The sequence below is a fragment of the Callithrix jacchus genome, chromosome 3 (genome assembly GCF_049354715.1).
Source record: "Callithrix jacchus isolate 240 chromosome 3, calJac240_pri, whole genome shotgun sequence".
NCBI lineage: Eukaryota > Metazoa > Chordata > Mammalia > Primates > Cebidae > Callithrix > Callithrix jacchus.
In genome coordinates this window covers 187,040,236-187,059,004 of record NC_133504.1, presented here as the reverse complement: position 1 = coordinate 187,059,004, position 18,769 = coordinate 187,040,236, and the positions used below count along the sequence as shown (strand labels likewise).

Genomic DNA, 18,769 nt, shown 5'->3' with positions numbered 1-18,769 from the left:
TATTAAATCACAATATTCTTTATATTAGAGTTCTGGCTAATTTACAAACCACTAGAAAATGAAACTGTTACATGAATTTTAACAGACAATAAAAGGGCTACCAAAAATTACTTTCAAAGTATTGTTAATAAATGTTAGTAAAAGCATCAAGTCAGAACGACAAATGCTATTATCCAAAGATTTAAGACTGAGTTTCTTGCATTTTATTTATCACTATGTAGTAAATTTTACACACATTAAATATAAAGACAACAGTTTTCAGTTCACCACAGGACTAAGTTACTATATCATACACACATTAAATATAAAGACAGCAGTTTTCAGTTCACCACAGGACTAAGTTACTATATCAATGGGTCATTAATACATATTTTGCTACTTTAAAAAAATCCTCTCTACTATCTTTTCTGAATTATGAAAACTAGATAAATTAAAGAAAAGATTTTCTGTAACTTATCACCAGCTGAATTTTTCCAGCTGACTTTCAAAACATTTTCCATAAGTCATTTAACATTCGGATCTTAGAACAGCAGAGAGACTATCAAATAATACACTCAATTCTGGAGATGTCACATGAAGCAAATGGACAAGTTGGTTATCACTCAGTGAAGATTAAACAAGACGGTGTGAAGACTTGAAGGAACCAAGTAAGAATCCAAGGCAGCCTGAATTAACAGGAAAAAAATGTGAGAGAGCTGAAGAGAAAAAAAACACCAGAGATTTGCAAAGGGTTGCCCTCAAGCATTCAGCAGAGTAGAAACTGGTGCATGTGCGGAACTAGCCAAGATACAGAAAAGGATCACCCAAAAGAATAGGAGCAAAGAGCACCTGATGCTCAAAAGGGCTAGAAAAAGTGCCTATTTCCCACCAGCCAGGCTGGAAAACCTCACAATTCAGAGGACACTGGGTAGTCAGAAAGGTCTTGTCTTAGTTAAGAGGAGGAATAAATAGCTCTACACTAAACACTGCTCTGGTCCTGCCCAAGAAATCTTAAAATCAAGACCCCAAAAAACCAAATTGTTTCAAACTAATTTCCCTGTAGTCCCAGAACAAAGCTCAAGGATATTTATTTATTTATTTAGAGACAGAATCTCACTGTGTCACCCAGGCTGCAATGCAATGGCGTGGTCTCGGCTCACTGCAACCTCCGCTTCCTAGGTTCAAGCGATTCTCCCACCTCAGCCTCCCAAGCAGCTGAGACTATCAATTTTTCTATTTTTAGTAAAGACAGGGTTTCACTATGTTGGCCAGGCTGATCTCGAACTCCTGACCTTGTGATCCGCCTACCTCAGCCTCCCAAAGTGCTGGGATTACAGGCATGAGCCACCGCACCCGGCAACTCAAGGGTATTTAGAGTAACACCTGAGAAGGTAAAATTTACAATGTCTGACATTGATTCAAAAATTAGCAGGCATGAAAAGAAGCAAAACAGAAAGGTAGTAGAAATTTGAAGAAAAATAAATTAACTGAAATAGACCCAGAGTTGACACTGAAGTTAGAGTTGAACATTACAGTTAGAGTTAGAATATTACAATAATATTCCATCTGTTTGAAAAGCTAAGTAGAATATGAAAGATAAAACCTATCATCTCTAGATAGTATCTAGAGATGAAAACTATAATGTTTGAGATAAAACAATATATAGCATGAAACTGATGGCAAATTAGACATTTTGGAAGAAAAAATTACTAAAATTTAAACTACAAAATAAACTATATAAATGAAATAGACGAACTGTTAAAAAATGAATGGCACACCAGTGAGCTGTGACAACTTTAAGAAACTTAATATACATGTAATCAATGCCTGAGAGGAGAAAGAAAAAAAAAAATGTGAAGCAATGACAGCTGAAAAAAATTCCAAAATTGATCAAACTAAAACCTACAGAACCAAGAAGCTTAATGAACTCCAAGTGTAAGAAATATGAAGAAAATGACTCCTAGAACACTGTAATAAAAGTACTCAAACTTGTGATCAACAGAAACATTTTAAAGCACTCAGAGAAAAAAGAAACATTAAATATAACAAACGAAAGGTAAGTATGACATCAGATTTCTTGTAAACAATGCAAGTGAGCAGATAATCGAGCAAAAACTTTACTAAAAGAAAAAAACTGTTAACTTAGAATTCTACACTCATTAAAAATGTCTTTCAAAAAGATACTTGCACATGCATATTTATAGCAGCACAATTTGCTACTGCAAAAATATGGAACCAGCCCCAATGCCCATCAATCAATAAGGGGATAAAGAAATTGTGGGATATGTATATATACACCATGGACTACTACTCATCCACAAAAGGAACAAAATAATGGCATTTGCAGTGACTGGGATAGAACCAGAGACCATTATTGTAAGTGAAGTAATATAACCAAGTGTGTTTATATTATGTTTATATCGTATGTTTTCACTCCCAAGTGGGAGCTAAGCTATGAGGATCCAAAGGCATAAGAGTGATACCAGTGGACTTTAGGGACTCGGAGGAAAGGGTGGGAGAGGGGTAAGGGATAAAACACTACGATCTGGGTAGAGTATATACTGATGAGGTGATGGGTGCACCAAAATCTCAGAAATCACCACTAAGGAACATATTCATTTAACCAAACACAACCTGTTCCCCCACAAAACCTATGGAAATAAAAAATAAAAATAAAAAGCAAAAAATTTTTTTAAAACTTTCAAAAATAAAAGTGAAACAAATACTTTTTCTGATATGCAAAACCTGAAGGTATGTATCACCAGCAAATGCTATCATTTAAATATCCCTCCAAGTCTCATGTTGGAATTTAACTGCAATAGTGGTGGTATTAACAGGTAAGACCTTTAAGAGGTGACTGGGTTACAAGGGATCCAACCTCATATCACAGTGCTGGGTTCCCGCTAAAAGCCTAAGTTCAGCCCCATTTCTCTGTCTCAACCGCTCTCACCTACTCTTACCCTGCTCATCATGTGATGCTTCCTGCCATGGCATGACCCTAACTAGATGCCAGTGCCACGCTTTCGGACTTCCCAGCCTCCAGAACTGTGAGCCCAATAAATTTCTATTCTTTATAAACACATAATCTGTGTCATTTCTCATATAGCAACAGAAAACAGACTAAGAACAAAATATGGATTCAAGGGAACAAAGAGCACCAAAAATAACAACATCTGTCTTATTATTTAAATATCTTTAAAAGATAATTGACTGTTTAAACAGAAATAATATAAAACATTATGGAACTTGTATTTAATAACATAAGTAAAACGTAAACCTAACAACAGCATAAAGGCCAGGAGTGGAGAAATGTTAAGAATACTATTATAAGGTTCTTGTATGAAATGGTTTATCTACTATCACTTGAAGACAAACTCTGATAACATAGCTGTTAATAATAATGAATGTAAATGACCTAAACACATCAATTAAAAGGCAAAGATAGACTGAATTTTAAAACAGCAAGACATAATTATATTCTGCCTATTAAAAAACCTTCCACCTAATTTTTTCCACAGAATTCAAATTTATTTTCCTAAATGTCAATCTGGTAGCTGTAGCCTAAATGTGCAAGCTTTTCCCCAAATTTCTCTATCTGCTCTACCAAGTAAGACATGGCTTTTTTTTTTTTTTCTTTTTAACTTTTATTTAAGATTCAGGGAGTACATGTGCAAGTTTGTTTCCTGGGTATGGTTGCATGATGCTGAGGTTTGAAGTATGAATTACTCCACTGCCCAGGTACTAAGTACAATACCCAACAGTTAGTTTTTCAACACCTACCGCCTCCCTCCCTCATCAGTATAGCAGTCTTCAGTGTCTACTGTTGTCATCTTTACATCCATGCATACCTGATGTTTAATTCCTAATTCCCACTTGTGAGAACATTCAGTATTTGATTTTCTGTTCCTACATTAATTCACTTAGGATATTATCTTCCAGCTGCATCCATGTTGCTGCAAAGGACATGATTTCATTCATTTTTTATGGCTGCATAGTATTCCATGGCATATATGTACTATGTTTTATTTATGCAATCCACTGTTGATGGGCACCTAGATTGATTCCATATTTTTGTTAGTGTGAATAGCGCCGTGATGAACATATGAGTACATGTGTCTTTTTGGTAAAACAATTTCTTTTCTTTTTGAGATGCACCCAATAATGGGATTGCTGAGTCAAATGGTAGTTCTGTTTGAAGTTCTTTGAGAAATCTCCAAACTGCTTTCCACAGTGGCTGAACTAATTTACATTCCTACCAACAGTACATAGGGTTCCCTTTTCTCTGCTTCCTCACCAGCATCTGTTATTTAACATCTAATAGCAGCCATTCTGACTGATGTGAGATGGTAACTCATTATGGTTTTGATTCGCATTTCTCTGAAAATCAGTGATACAGAACATTTTTTTCATACGTTTTTGGCCGCTGTATATTATCTTTTGATAAGTGTCTGTTCATGTCTTTTGCCCACTTTTTAGTGGGGTTGTTTTTTTCTTGTTGTATTATTTACGTTTCCTATAGATTCTGGATATTAGACCTGTGTCAGATGCATAGTTTGCAAGGATTTTCTCCTATTCTGTAGGTGGTCTGTATATGAAATGGCATATCTATTAATACCGTACACTGTTGACTCTGTGGATCATTTCTTTGCTGTACGTAACTGCTTCAGTTTAATTAGATATCATCTGTCAATGTTTGTTTTTGTTGCAATTGCCTTGAGGACTTAATCACAAATTCTTTCCCAAGGCCCATGTCCAGAATGGTGTTCCCAAGGTTTTTTCCTAGGGTTTTTAGGTCTTACATTTAAACATCTATAATCCATCTTGGGTCAATTTTTATATATGCTGAAAGGCAGAGGTCTATTTTCATTCTTTTGTATATGGCTAGTCAGCTATTCCAGCACCATTTATGGAATAGGGAGTCCTTTCAGCATTGCTTATTTTTGTCAACTTTGTTGAAGATTCAGTGGCCACGGGTGTAGGAAGGCCTTTATTTCTGGGTTCTCTATTCTGTTCCATTGGTCTATGTATCTATTTTTGTACCAGTACCATGCTGTTTCTGTTATTGTAGCCTTATATATAGTTTGAATTCAGGTCACGTGAAACCTCTGGTTTTGGTGGTGTTTTTTTTTTTTTTTTTTTTTTTTTTTTGCTTAGCATTGCTTTGGTTTTCAGGCTGTTTTTTGGTTCCATATGAATTTTAGAATAGGTTTTTTTTTTTCCCAATTCTGTGAAAAATGACATTAGTAGTTTGATAGGAATAGTCTTGAATCTGTAGACTGCTTTGGGCTATATGGCCATTGTAAAAATATCAATTCTTCCAATCCATGAGCATGAAATATTTTATCATTTGTTTGTGCTATCTACAATTTTTTTTTTTTTTTTTTTTTTTGAGACAGAGTTTTGCCCCTGCTGCCCAGGCTGGAGTGCAGTGGTGCAATCTTGGCTCACTGCAACCTCTGCCTCCCAGGTTCAAGCAATTCTCCTGCCTCAGCCTCCCAAGTAGCTGGGATTACAGACATGTGCCACCACGCCTGGATAATTTTCTATTTTTAGTAGAGACGGGGTTTCTCCATGTTGGTCAGGCTGGTCTCGAACTCCTGATCTCAGATGATCTGCCCACCTCGGCCTCCCAAAGTGCTGGGATTACAGGCATAAGCCACAGTACCCAGCCTCGTTATCTATGATTTTATAGTTCTTCTTGCAGAGATCTTTCACCTCCTTGGTTAGATGCATTCCTAGGGGGGGTGTGTGTGTGTGTGTGTTACAAATGGGAGTATTCTCTGAAGAAACCACTGAGCTAGTGTCAGTCCAGGGAGTGTATTCTTGATTTGGTTCTTGGTCTGAACACTATGTGTGTATAAAATCCACTTCCACTTTCAATATAAAGACACAAATAGGTTAAAAGTAAAAGGATAGGGCTGAGCACAGTGGCTCATGCCTGTAATCCCAGCAATTTGGGAGGCTGAGGCGGACAGATCACCAGGTCAAGAGATTGAGACCAACCTGGCCAACATGGTAAAGCCCACTCTCTACTAAAAATACAAAAATTAGCTGGGCATGGCGGCACACACCTGTAGTCCCAGCTACTCAGGAGGCTGAGGTTGCAGTGATACAAAATTGTGCCACTGCACTCCAGCCTGGCAACCGTGCAAAGAACCCAAGGTGGTTAAGGTGCAGAGGAGGAGGAATATGGAAATACAAAGACCTCTCTTTGCTGTCCAGTTTTCTGCTTGTTTTAGAACACAGACATCTGTAGAGCAGTCTCCATACATTTAAACTACATTATCCCCAAGCAGTCCAGAGATAGACTCAGTACATACATATTCCTGCAGTTGTATGCCTAGTATACAACTGTAAGCCATTTTAAGGACCTTAGGATTAAAAATAGCCCTGGTCCAATGAAAATTATCCCCCAAAGGCTAGAAAAAGTCTATGCACGCTTTGGGGTCAATATTAACATTGCTTTGTTCTGCACGACAGTGACAACATGGTGGAGTGATGCAAGAACAGCTGTTAAGCCAGGCTCACTCCTTCGGCAGCCTCCAGAAACCCTGTACTAAGTTTATATACACGCCACTCTGGGTCTCCAGGAGTCAGAGCTCCAGGCATGGGAGTTTATAACCAGCCCAGAAACTAAACCAAATTTTTGAAATGAAAGCATTTAATTCTTTATCTAGTCTATCATTTTCAGGGTGATATAGTAAACCCCAAATGGTTTGTCCATTAAAGGGGAAAAATACCAACAGATCTAAGCACTTAAATTATTATATAATACCTTTCCAACAAGTAGACAAAACATAATGCCACACTTCACACAAGTGATTTAATAATGAAGGGTTTTTAGGAGCAGTGAGGAGTTGTTTTGAAGTTCACAAATCTTCCCAAAATCTCATCCATATGTAACAGTGTTGTGAGAAACATGGTACCATCTCTTTATACTCTTTATGACACATATTACTAAAAATAATTCAAATTATAACTCCCATTAGTGTTCCTAGTTATTTAGAGTATATTAACAGCATTTCTCATAAACTAAGAGACATACTATCTATAGTTCAGTTTCTTTAGTGTTCCGGTACAGCAGACATGTGGCCAAGTTAATTTAAATATTGTTATTTCCCTTTTCTGTAATACGCTGTAAATAATTTTAGGTGTGATTATAACGTGAAAATTTTTTCAAAAAGTATATTCTTTCTGACATGGCTGCATAAACACTATTTGTGGACTGTTCTCTCAAATTACTTTTGTTACAGCACAACTCATCAAAAAGAACACCAGATAGTAAACAGTCACAAATTGGGCTTCTCTGGGCAAAATGTAAAATGTGGCCTTTGTGGAGAAAAATCTAGGCAGCTCTATTCAACTGACATATTCCCTTGCTGAAATGGGTCGTTATCAGCACCATAGCACTTACTTCTTTCTTCTCTTGTTTATCGTGTATACCTTCACTATCAAAGTTTTAAAGTATTTTTAAAATATAAAAATAGAAGTACACACTCACACATAATTTCAGCATCTAATATTGCTGTATTTTGGCGTGCTTATTACTAGTGCTTTTTCCTTTGCATAGGACTTTATTATGATTATTATTTTTTGAGAGAGAAAAAAAGAAAAAGAAAGAAAGAAAGAGAGAAAGAAAGAGGAAGAGGAAGAGGGAGAGAGAACCGGAGTCTTGCTTTATTGCCCAGGCTAGAATGCAGTCTAAAAATGGGTATTGAAAACCTATTTTATGCCAATAATTGTGCTTAGCAATGGAGACAGGAAGGAATAAGGGAGGAAAATAACAAGCAGCCAACCAATATTTCATTTAAACCTGTGAAATGCTATACAATAGCTGAGGAGTGATTTACTTCCAGTTACGTAGTCACTCTCAAAGTAGGTGCGATGTGGTACTGATAAGAATGTATGTTTGTGTATTTGGGGTGGAGAGTTCTATAAATGTTTATTAAGTTTACTTGTTCTGGGTCTGAGTTCAAGTCCTGGATAGCCTTGTTAATTTTCTGTCTCATTGATCTGTCTAATATTGACAATGTGATGTTAAAGTCTCCCACTATTAATGGGAGTCTAAATCTCTTTATAAGTCATGAAGAACTTGTCTTATATATCTGGGTGCCCCTGTATTGGGTGTGTGTATATTTAGGATCGTTAGCTCTTTTTGTTGCGTCAATCCTTTTACCACTATGTAATGTCCTTCTTTGCCTCTTTTGATCTTTGTTGCTTTAAAGTCTATTTTATCAGAGGCGAGAATTGCAACTCCTGCTTTTTATTTATTTATTTATTTATTTATTTTTGCTCTCCATTTGGTTGGTAAATCTTCCTCCATCCCTTTGAGTCTTTGTGTATCCTTGCATGTGAGATGGGTCTGGATGCAGCATACCAGTGGGTTTTGACTTTTTATCCAATTTGCCTGTCTGTGTCTTCTGATTGGGGGATTTAGTCAATTTAAATTTAGGATTAATAATAATATATGTGAGTTTATACTGCCATTTGATGCTAGCTAGCTGTTTTGCCCATTAGTTGATATAAATTCTTCATTATGTTGATGCTCTTTACCTTTTGGTATATTTTTGGAAAGGCTGATATTGGTTGTTCCTTTCTATGTGTAGTGCTTCTTTCAGGAGCTCTTGTAAAGCAGGCCTGGTGGTGATGAAATCTCTGAGTACTTGCTTGTTCACAAAAGATTTTATCTTTCCTTCGCTTATGAAGCTTAGTTTGGCTGGGCATGAAATTCTGGGTTGAAAGTTCTTTTCTTTAAGGATGTTGAAAATTGGCCCCCACTCTCTTCTGGCTTGTAGGGTTTCTGCTGAGAGATCTGCTGTGAGTCTGATAGGCTTCCCTTTATAGGTAACCTGACCTTTCTCTCTGGCTGCCCTTAGCATTTTCTCCTTCATTTCAACCCTGGTGAATCTGACGATTATGTGCCTTGGAGTTGCTCTTCTTGAGGAATATCTTTGTGGTGTTCTCTGTATTACCTGGGGTTGAATATTGTCCTGCCTTGCTAGGTGGTAAAGTTTTCCTGAAGAATATTTTCCAGCTTGGATTCATTCTCTTTGTCACATTCAGGTAATGAAACATAGATTAGGTCTTTTCACATAGTCCCATATTTCTTGGAGACTCTGTTCATTCCTTTTTATCCTTTTTTCTCTAATCTTATCTTCTTGTTTTATTTCATTGAGTTGGTCTTTGACCTCTGATATCCTTTCTTCTGCTTAATTCGACTGTTAAAACTTGTGCATACTTCGCAAAGTTCTTGTGTTGTGTCTTTCAACTCCATTAATTCACTTATATTCATCCCTGTCTATTCTTGTTAGCATTTGGTCCAACCTTTTTTCAAGGTTCTTAGGCTTTTTGCATTGGGTTAGAACATGTTCTTTTAGCTCACAGAAGTTTCTTATTATCCACCTTCTGAAGCCTGATTCTGACAATTCAGCACACTCATTCTCCATCAGGCCTTGTTCCCTTGCTGATGAGGAGCTGCGATCCCCTGGAGGAGGAGAGACATTCTGATTTTGGATGTTTTCAGCCTTTTTGCGCTGGTTTCTTCCCATCCTTGTGGATTTATCCACCTGTCATCTTTGTAATTGCTGACTTTCAGACTGGGTCTCTGAGCAGACATCGGCTTGTTGGTGGTGATATTACTTCTGTTTCTTTGTTTTCCTTCGACAGATGCCCCTCCTCCACAGAGCTGGACCTTCCCGGGTTCAGCTGTGCTTGCTGTGAAACTCTCAACCGTCAGCATTTCCAATTGTTTTTTTGTGGGGTAAGGGACCAGCCGAGCTCGATCACCTGGCTCCCTGCCTCGAGTCCCCTTTTTTTCTTTTCCTAATTGAACGGTCGATTCTCTCCCAGGTGCCCCAATCACCAGCTGAAAAGGCGCTGGGATCTATGCAATTTCCCATGCAGTGACTGCCGGTAAACAGCGGTGCTGAGATTCATGGCGCTTTTCTGCCCAGGAATCTCCTGGTCTGGCTCCCGGCTTCAGTACCCCTCTCAATCAGCGAATGGGTGACTCTGCCTTCTTGGAGCTCCAAACGCCAACTAAAAGGACACCCAGTCCCGCATACTCTGCACTGAGAAGCACCGCGCCGGCCAAGAGAGTCACGCTGGCAACCCGGGGGGCTCCTCCATTGAGAATCTCCTGGTCCGTAGGCGACAAAAATTCGTCTGGAAGTCTGGCGTCCACTCACTCCCTGCGCCTTCACTGGGAGCTGCAACCCTGAGCTGCTGCTAGACAGCCATCTTGGATCTCTCTCTATTATGATTATTATTTGAGATGAAGCTTCGCTTGTTTCCCAGGCTGGAGTGCAATGTCGCGATCTCGGCTCACCGCAACCTTCACCTCCCAGGTTCAAGCAATTCTCCTGCCTCAACCTCCCGAGTAGCTGGGATTAGAGGCATGTGCCATCATGCCCAGCTAATTTTGTATTTTTAGTAGAGACAGGGTTTCTTCATGTTGGTCAGGTTGGTCTTGAACTCCTGACCTCAGGTTATCACCCACCCCAGCCTCCCAAAGTGCTGAGATTACAGGTGTGAGCCACCGTGCCTGGCAAATTTATTATTTCTACATATTAAATAATACCATAAATATAATTTTGTATTTTTTTATCACCTAGCAGTATGTCATCCCCATGGTGTTCTAAGACCTTTACTGCACTGTCCAATATGGTAGCCACTAGTCACATGTGGCTATTTTAAACTAAAAGTCAGTTCCTCAGTCACACTAGCTACAGTTCAAATGCTCAATAACCACTAGTAGCTAGTGTGCAAGTACAGGACATTTCCATAGTCACAGTTCTACTAGACACCACTGGTTTTGAATTTCTCCTCTCTAACAAATGACTATGTTGAGCTTAACAAACTCATTAACTCTTTCAATAGAGTTCATAGGCCCCTCCCAATGTTCTAGTAGATTGTCCAAGACACTATCCAAAAGACAGGCTACTAATCATAGCTACATTGAAGTAATACAATCTACCCAGAAGGAACTGTTTGAGAGAACTGGAAAACACCTACTTTATGTTTGATAGGTCTCAGATTTATTTCAATATAATCGTGGAAGGTTCAATGACAAAGTCAGACTGTGTGGAATAACGAGAAATCTAAAGCTTATTGACAAAACAAAGAGAGAACTGAGAATTAGGACAAAGGGTCAAGAACAAAGTGAAAGAAAAGGTTAGTTAAAATAGGGCATGCTGCAGAAACAACTCCCAAATTGCAGTAGCCTAACACAAAGGTTTATATCTTAAAAAAAAAAAAAAGAAATAGGCCAGGTGTGGTGCCTCACTCGTATAATCACAGCACTGTGGGTGGCTGAGGCAGGCAGACTGCTTGAACTCAGGTGTTCAAGACCAGCCTGGGAACATGGTGAAATCCCATCTCTACCAAAAAATAAAAAATTAGTCCCAACTACTTGGGAGGCTGAGGCGGGAGAATCAATGAAGCCCGAGAGGCAGAGGTTGCAGTGAGCTGAGATCATGCCAAAGCACTCCAGCCTGGGTGACAGAGCAAGACCCTGTCTCAGAAAGAAAAAGAAAAATTTACAGGGTACATGTGCAATCTTGTTACCTGCACAGACTGCAGAGCAAGTCAGGGTTTATGCAATATCTGGCTCTCTATGTCTGGCTTGTGCCTTATAACTTCAGATAATGATTTCTAGTTCCATCAACATTGCTGCAAAAGACATGACTTCACTCTTTTTTTTTAAATGTCTGAATAGCATTCTATTGAGTGTATATACTGCATTTTCTTTACCCAGTTATTCACTGATGGACACTCAGGATGATTCTATATCTTTGCTACTGTGAACAGTGTTGCAACAAACATATGAGTACAGGTATCTTTCTGACATGTCCTTTTCATTTGCGTATCTACTTTGGATAGTTACCCAACAGTGGGACTGATGAATTAAATGGTCATTCTACTGTTAGTTCTTTGAGAAATCTCCATACTCTTCCATAGAAGTTATACTAATTTATATTCCCACCAAAAATGTTTAAGAGTTCCCTTTTCTTCACATCTGTGCAAATATCTATTTTTGGGTTTTTTTGTTTTGTTTTGTTTTTTTAATACAGCCATTCTGACTGGGATAAGATGATATCTCATTCTGGTTTTGGTTTGCATTTCTCATACTGAGCTTTTCTTCACATATGTGTAGGCCATGTGTATATCTTCCTTTTAAAAAAGGAGACATGTCCTTTGACCACTTTTTAATGGGAACTTGTTGTTTTTGTTGTTAAAGTGCTTGAATTTCTTGTATATTCTGGATATTAGTTCCCTATTGGATAAATAGCTTGCAAATATTTTCTCTCATTCTACAGGATGTCTCTTCAATCTGCTGATTATTTCTTTTGCTCTGCAGAAGCTTTTCAGTTTCATTAAGTCCCATTTGTCTATTTCTGTTTTAGTGGTCCGTGTTTTTGAGGTCTTAGTCACAGATTCTTTGCCTATATCAATGTCCAGAAGAGTTTTCCCTAGGTTTTCTTCTAGTATATTTATAGTTTTGGGTCTAACGTTTAGTCTTTAATCCATCTTGAGCTGATTTTTTTCTATATGGTGAAAGACTGGGGTCCAATTTCATTCCCATGCATAGGGCAATCAAATTTTTCCAGCACCATTTATTTAAGAGTGTCCTCTCTCTGGTGTACACTGCTATTGGCTTTGTCAAAAATCAGTTTGCTGTAAATATGTAGCTTAATTTCTGGGTTCTCTATCCTGTTCCATTGGTCTATACATCCATTTTTACACAAGTACCATGCTGTTTTGGTTACTGTATCCTTGTAATATAATTCGAAGTCAGGTAATGTGATACCCCCAGCTTTGTTCTTTTTGCTCAGGATTGCTTTGGCTATTAGGGCTCTTGTTTGATTTCATAAGAATTTTAGGATTTTTTAAAATTCTGTAAAACATGACATTGGTATTTTGATAGGGGTTACATTGAATCTGCAGATTGCTTTGGGTAGTATGGTCACTTTAATATTAATTCTTCCAATCCATGACCATAAGATGTTTTTCCATTTATTTGCCATCTACAGTTTCTTTCTTCAGTGTTTTATAGTCTTCCTTGTAGAGATTTTCACTTCCTTGGTTAAATGTATTCCTAGGTACCTTATTTTTTTTTTTATAGCTATTATAAATGGGACTGACTTCTTGACTTCTTTCTCAGCTAGATCTTTACTGCTATACAGAAACATTACTGATTTTGAACACTGATTTTGTATCCTGCAACTTTATTAAATTTATTTATTAAATCTAGAAGATCTTTTGGTGGCATCTTTAGGTTTTTCTAACTATAAGAGCATATCATTGGCAAACAGGGATATAATTTGACTTCAAAATGCCTTTTTTACCTAGCAGGGATAAAGCTCACCTCAGATAGTTTACAAGACAGAAAGCATAAAACATTTGGGCCCAAAGAGAAGGGGGAAATGTATACATTTACAACTGAAACAAATACTCCTCCTTCCTTGCAAAAGATAACAAAATAGCTACCAAACAAAATACAAAAACAAGATAAAACAAAATAATTATTATGAAATTCTGAATGCTTTAGAAAAATTATTGGAAAAGGGATGAAACAACTAAATTTTTTAAATTTAAAAATTTCAATTAGAGAAACTGAAACATCTACACATTAAGAAATGCAAATTTCAAAACCCTAAGTTTACTTAGAAAAAAAATTAAAATAATTTTTATGCTTTCTGAAAATGTAAAAAAGCTCCAACATGATGAAACCCACTGAAGTCAACACTGAAACATTTTATCATATAAAATACTAGATCATAGTATACCAAAACAATTTTTTAAAGTGATACTGTTGCTTCTTAAAAATGTCTGGGCATATAAATTCTACAGCTTTCAACTACTCAACTCAAAACCACAAAGTGATCTATAGTCTGAGTTTCAATGAGTGGGGGAAAGGTAACATGAAATTCTGTAACTCACTGGTAAGACAGTGAGTTACTTTTTAAAATTACTACAAAAGCCATAGCCAAGTAATACAAATCACATTTCTCCAAAATGGACTTAGGTAACAAGCAATACTTCAATAATGGGTTTACATCTTTCAATTCTATATGCAATTCTATATATCTAATTCTATATGAAAATTTTATATGGATTATCTGATTCATATCCCAATGCTTAAAAATTTTAAAGAGTCCAAATAAAATTTTCTGTTTGATTATGCAAAAAGGTATATACTGGAGAACTCAGAATAGGATCAAAGTAGTATATGTGTTCATTTCTCATCCATTAATTATATGCCTCCAACATTAAATCAAGCCTTTAGATATGATTCTTTTTGTTTGTTTTGTTTTGTTTTTGAGACAGTCTCACTCTCCCACCAGGCTGGAGTGCAGTGGTGTGATCTCGGCTCACTACAACCTCCACCTCGTGGGTTCAAGCAATTCTTCTGCCTCAGCCTCCCAAATAGCAGAGACTACAGGCGCACACCACCAGGCCCAGCTGATTTTTGTATTTTTAGTAAAGACAGCATTTCAGCATGTTAGCCAGGATGGTCTCAATCTCTTGACCTCATGATCCACCCGCCTCTCCTAAAGTGCTGGGATTACAGGTTGTGAACCACTGTACAGGCCTAGCCCTAGATATGGTTCTTAAGATAACTATAGTAATTCTTCTGACCTGAGGAAGGTATTTAAATAAACAGTATCATCATTTAAAGGATAACCTGCTAAACAGTTTCTCCAAAGTATATTCTAGGTGATATAAAAATATATTCCTTTGCTATACAGTTCTTCATTCTGCATAAATTAGGGAAATACCAAAGCTGAAACAAGGGCAGGTTTGTTTATTTCAGGACATCTTGAAACTTTTAATATGCTAATATGCATCTGGAACCTCCAAGAAGGAAACAAAGTAGTAGACAGCATTCATTCATTCATTCATTCATTGACCCCTTTTGCTTCCCTGGAACACAGCTTGGGATATAGGAGACGTTCTAATCAGGAAGAATTTTCCCCAAGGTCCAAGTTATTAAAATAAAGGCATAGATCACTTGACCTAAGGTCTTTATATCCTGAATTCCCAGGATTAAAAAATTAAACTGAAGATGTAATTTAGGAATAAGATAATTAATTATATCCCTCTACTTTTCTTTCCTTTAAATAACTTGTATAAATTGTACTATTCTATACAGTAAATCAATTAGTATTCCCTTTGATATGGTATCAGAAACTTCCACATTCTCCCATTTCCCACTATACTTAGGGACTTACTGGTTGTCTTCATTCTCAGTGCATTCTCTGGAACGATTACAAAGGCAGAGTCCACCGTGCCCTGCCTACACCAGTGTACACTACCTACACAGCCAATTTAATATCAAAGATGTACTTACCATCATTAAGATGATCTTAGGTTTCTTTACACTTCACAAAGCAATCAGTTTTTAGTGGACCAAAAGACAGTCATCTGAGAATGGGATGTTAATGGCAGAGCTTCTGCTAGGCAATGAACTCAACTGGTCAGTGGCTCTAAAACTGCGGACGGCAGTGTATAGCACACTAGGATTCATGGACCAGAACAAGAGGGAGCACTCCCGGAGCTGGTGGAGGAAGGCCAGCTAGAGCAGGAATACCTGTATTTAACAAACATCTGCTAAATTTTGGGCACAGTTGCTAAAAATGTTAGAAATGCTACCAAACTTAATTGTACTTTGAGGCATCCTTGAATCTGGGAAACACACTGAGAATTCCTACTAGCTTTTACGCCAAAGCTAGCATTGATGTTTATCTATCTTATGGAACTCTCCCTAAATTAATAAAATAGATACATTTCTCATTTCAATTTTAGTATATGGGCTGCCGAAGCAAGCACTAGATATATTTCTCAAAACCTCAAATACAAATGCTTTAAAGACAGTAACATTCTCAAAAATACATTTTAAATACTCAGCAAAGTATCATAGTTAACAATGGGGAAACATCTTGGACTCGAATTTTATGTTAATTAAAACCTTTCCCCTCAAAAACGACTATCTGTAGAGCCCGATAAGGATATCTCCTTAAAATTTCAGATATGTTCACGTCACAAATATTACGTTACAAGGTAAATGTAAAGGAAGAAAATAGGCAGTAAAAATATACACTGTATGGCTCTAAAAAGCAAAAACAAACATGGCAGAAAAATAGCTAACAATCCAAACATTAAACATAAAAATCAACTTCCAAATGACTCATGTTAAATATAAAATTGGTTATTCCTTTTTTATAAATTCTGGTCAAGTTCTCTAGCGTGAAATTCTTGATTTTGAGGTTAGTAAGAAGTATTCTCTTTAAGTGAATATGAAATTAGACAACTCTAGAAAGAAAGAAGTTATTATACTTGAAATTTTAATCAGGGTAATCTTATCCAAATGAATCAAGCATTTTCTAACTACCAGTAACTATATAACTACTAGAATCTCCCAACTATTACCTTACTACCAGTAACTATATAACTTGACAGCTGTGTTACAAACCCTTGAACATTCATGTTTCCGTGTCTGGCATTCATGTTGGACAATCTCAAAGATTTGTGTAACCGATACAAAAGTCATCCCCTATAAATTGTTCTCCTTCCTTGTCTTCTCAGTCTATATTTCCAACTGCTCATGGAATATTTCCATTTGAACTTAAGGGAGCTGGGCTTCAATTTATGTAAGAAAGTCATTTTTATTTTTTTTCAAGAGATAAGATCTTCTTCTGTCATCCAGGCTGGAGGTGCAGTGGTACAATCATAGGAAACTACAGCCTAGAACTCCTAGGCTCAAATGATCCTCCTACCTCATTCTCCACAGTAGCTGGGACTACAGGAATGCACCCACCACACCTGGCTAATTTTTTTTTTTTTTTTTGGTAGAGATGGGAGTCTCAGCATGTTGCCCAGGCTGGCCTTGAACTCTTGGCCTCAAGTGATCCTCCCATCTCAGCCATCTAAAGTGTTGGGATTATAAGCATGAGCCACTGCTCCCAGATCTAGGCACTCATTTTTTATTATTACCCTTCTTTCAACCGTCTGTCATTCTTTCCTTCCTGAAGAGAACCTCATACTAATTAATTTCATTATTCTGTGCTCCTTACACCACCAACCTACCACAACGTGCTCTATACCTGAATCACTACTCTGTATTCTGTTATAGCAAAATCCCCTTTCTGTCTTTATGTCCTTTGGGAAGAGGTGAAGATGAAGCATTCTGGTTGGCGTCAGCTTCCACAAGAAGAAAAGGTTAATTGTGCACTGTAACTCTCTTTGTACATAGACATACACACATATCACACACATGATTATTCAGTAAGGGGAGTGGGTGAGGAGTGGGGTGACAAGAGTCACAGAGAAAGATGAGACTTACCCCATATTTCTCCAGAAGGCCAACCGATGAGTCAAATGAAGTAAAAAAATTTTCTAAGAAAAATATTGTCCAGCTGTGGCACACTGTGATGTACAACCCAGAGCCTCAACTGAAGGGCATGCAGCCCCAGCTGCTGGGAATGATCTGCCTGCCCTTCGAGTCCTGCTGTGGCCACAGAAAACTGCCTCACCAACATCCTGCCCTTTTCCCGGCAAGTCATCCTGACCAACTGAGGACGTACAGGCCTGGTTATCCAGCCCAACCCAGGATGACTCCAAAGGGCTACTCCAATGGGGTTGGCCAAGACTATGCTACAACTGGGCCTGCAAGGTAGCTCAACTTCTCCATCCCTTGAGTCTGGACCCTTTGGGCAAGCCCTAATCAACATTCTGCATGCTGAAGTGTCTGTATCTGCTTCCCAAAGCATCCACTTTCTCAGAGAACCCAGCTCGTGACATTCATAAAGGAACTAAAAGCTCCATCAGAATAAAAAATTTTAAAAAAGGCCAAAAAACTAATCTCAAAGCAAAAACCATATGTGTAAAAAACAGAATTCTTAGTCTCTATAAGAGTCTTCCTAAAATAGTTATATAGTCTAAGGCTATGCCATTTTGACTTGAGGCCAAGTGGATACATTCTAGCAGATATGAATTTTTTGTTTGTTATATCCCAATTCCTCTCACAGACCTAACTCTAATGAAAAGAGATGAACTCTGGGAAATGAATCACAATTTTAAAGAAACTGCTTACCCCCAACTTTAATACCTGCTGTGGACTGAACTGTCCCCCAAAAAGGATATGTTCCTTACTCCATTACCTGTGAACATTACCTTATTTGAAAATAGGGTCTGTGAAAATGTAATCAAGTTAAAATGAGGTCGTATTAGATTAGGAGCCATCTAAAATGGATTAGAGACTGTAATTCAATGATCTGATGTCCTTATAAGAGAGAAATTTGGACAGAAAAATGCAGGAGAGAATGCCATGTGAAGACAGATGCAGAGACTGCAGTAATGGACCTGCAAGCCAAAATACCAAGTATTGCCAATAACCACCAGAAGCTGAGAGAGGGGCATAGACCAAGTTCTCCGTCAGAACCTCCAGAAGGAACTAGCCCTGCTAACACTTGGATTTTGTACTTCTGACCTCTAGAACTTTCTGTTGTTATAAACCATCCATCAAAGTTTGTGGTACTTTGTTATAGCATCCCTAGGAAACAAACACAGCACCTCTGACTTCCTCCCCTACATCTGACGAAACTGCATTTATTCCTGTGCAACTTTCATTTTAGTAAAAAGTATACAGCAGCTAGGAATGGTGGCTCACACCTGTAATCCCAGCACTTTGGGAGGCTGGGGCAGGAGGACGGCTTGAGCCCAGGAGTCCGAGACCAGCCTGGACAATATACAGGGACTCCATCTCTACAAAAAATAAAAAATTAACCGG

The 18,769-nt window shown here is 37.8% G+C and overlaps 1 protein-coding gene across 13 annotated transcripts in view; it reads right to left on the bottom strand.

The window, feature by feature from the left end:
- Window positions 1-18,769, bottom strand: part of KIAA0232 (KIAA0232 ortholog) — a 90,904-nt gene that overhangs the window by 56,409 nt on the left and 15,726 nt on the right. The window lies entirely within an intron of this gene.